The sequence below is a fragment of the Muntiacus reevesi genome, chromosome 6 (assembly GCF_963930625.1).
Source record: "Muntiacus reevesi chromosome 6, mMunRee1.1, whole genome shotgun sequence".
Taxonomy (NCBI): Eukaryota; Metazoa; Chordata; class Mammalia; order Artiodactyla; family Cervidae; genus Muntiacus; species Muntiacus reevesi.
Genome location: NC_089254.1, coordinates 19,325,092 through 19,327,767, shown reverse-complemented (window position 1 = coordinate 19,327,767; position 2,676 = coordinate 19,325,092).

Below are 2,676 nucleotides of genomic sequence, written 5' to 3'. Positions count from 1 at the left end.
TGCGCAGAGCGCTCCCGGCGGGGGGGGGGGGGGGGCGGGGCGTGGTGGGGGAGGGGCAGTGTGTGCGCGCCGGGGCCCGGAATCGTGCACCACGCCTGCGTCCTTCCTCCGCCTTCTTAAAGCTCTGAAGGGCTGCTGCGGTTCTTGTCTGCGGTCTCCCGGTTTCATTTCCTTGGGGTCCCAAGAACCAGCGGTAAAATGTGACCGCTGTGGCCCTGGAAGATTTGAAAATAGTAGTACTCCCTCCGTTTTCCCTGGTCAGGCTGTTTCCCTTTGCAAAGGGGAAAGACTCCCTGAGCTGAGCAGCCTCTCGTCCAAGCTCTTCAAGTGCCCCCTGACACTCGCCACGCTGGGAGTGACAGAAATTGGTTGGTAGACGCGTGTCTGGTAGCTGAGAAGTCACATCTCTTTTAATTTTGAACCTCTTAATTATAGAAAGGAATAGTAAGTGGGTGGGAACCGGATTTGGTTTTGTTGTTTTTGCACGTTTTGTCTCCCTCCTCCCCGTAAGTACTTAGTTATAAGAGTGTGAGATCCCCGCCCAAATTCCCGTGTTTCAACTCATCCCTGTGACTTGGGGTTACTCTCCTCAATATCTCAAAGGGTAGATTATCTCATGTGAAAAATGAGAATAACCATACAGAGTTGTTTTGAGAGTTAAATGAGGTATTGTCTATCAACCACGGACTGGACTCATTGCCTGCAGAGAACTTCACGTTTAATGAATGAAAGCTACTTTTATAATCACGGTCACAAGGTACCTCATAACCAAGGAAGTAAGTGATAGTAATTTATTGTATTTTTGTGTTCTGACAGGCCAATAGAATATGAAGATATGTAAAAGTAAGAAATGCAAATAAAAAACATACAATTTAGTATCTTAAATTCCTATTTACACGTGTAAGATAATGAGTCTGCTCACACAATGTTGGTAAAGATATAAACTCATAAATATCCAGGCAAGCTGTTAGACTATATGTAGCAAGAGTATTAAAACTATATTTTCACATCCTTTAGCCCCACAGACCCACCTTTTGGAATTTATCCTAAACCTAAGGGCTTCCTTTGTGGCTCAGCTGGTTAAGAATCCGCCTGCAATGCAGGAGACCTGGATTCGATCGCTGGGTTAGGAAGATCCCTGGAGAAGGAACAGCTACCCACTCCAGTATTCCGGCCTCAGTCCATGGGGTCGCAAAGAATCGGAAACGCCTGAGCAACTTTCACTTTTGAGGAGAACTCTAATAAGATTTCAGTACAAAGTGCATGGATGCTAAGTCGATTCAGTCGTGTCGGGCCTTTTGTGACCCCATGGACTGTAGTCTTCTAGGCTCCTCTGCCCATGGGATTCTCCAGGCAAAATACTGGAGTGGGTTGCCATTTCCTTCTCCAGGGGATCTTTCTAACCCAGTAATCGAACCCAGGTCTCCTGCATTACAGGCAGATTCTTTACCGACTGAACTAGGAGGGAAGACCTCAAAGTGATAATTGTTCAGTTGTGTCTGATTCTGTGACCCTATGGACTATGCAATATGGAATTCTCCAGGCCAGTATACTGGAGTGGGTAGCCTTTCCCTTCCCCAGGGGATCTTCCCAACCCAGGGATAAAACCCAGGTTTCCCTCATTGCAGGTGGATTCTTTACCAGCTGAGTCACCAGGGAAGCCCAAGTGAAGCCTATCCCTTCTCCCTTCTATTCAGTTCTTCCCCACCCAGGAATCAAACCAGGGTCTCCTTCATTGCAGGCAGATTCTTTACCAGCTGAGCTAGTAGGGAAGACCAAGAATGCTGGAGTGGGTTGTTATTCCCTTCTCCAGGGGATCTTAGCCTCCCAGAGATCCAACCTAGTATTGGCAGATGGGTTCTTTACCACTAGCACCACCTGGGAAGCCCTCACTTAACCTAAATGTCCAACAATGTGAGGTTAGTTAAATCATTCCTCACCTCCCCTTTTAGCCCATATCTTCCCTTGGAAGCATTGATTAAATTGTTTAAGCCCTCATATTTAGCCCAGGCCTTCCAAAGGTGAGGAGAAGGGTGAGCATCTTTTACTAACATTGTTTGAAATTTAAAAATAAATATTATGGCTAAAAGAAATCAGAATCATGGAGGAAAAAAAATAACTTGCAAATCTATTGTAATGGCCTGCCTGTATGACCCTACACTTATAGAATTAAAGGGTTACCTAAATACAGAATAGCCATGCAATTAGCTCTTATAAAATTTGTAAAAATTATGTTGTAAATGTTTTATTACATGAGAAGTGATGATAATATACCACTAAATAAAAGCAATATGCAATAGATAGTGTATGAAATATTATAAAGGCTGTAAAGTCTGTTCACATTTAGAACATATGGGTATAAATGGAAGGAACTATACAAAGTAAGCAATCATTTGTAGTTTGAGGCTATGCTTTTTTTTTTTTTATTTTGAGAAGTGAGGCATCTGTTTATTTATTTTAATTTGATTGTGTTGCATGGCACATGGGATCTCAGTTTCCTGACCAAGGATCGAATCGACCCCTCTTGCATTGGAAGCAGAGTCTTAACCACTGGACCACCAGGGAATTCCCTCATTTTTGAATTAGCAAATGTTTCTTTAATTTAACGTATACTGCTTTTCAGTTAAAAGGTAGTATTTTTTAATTCTGAAGGCAATACTTAGTCATTATTCTATC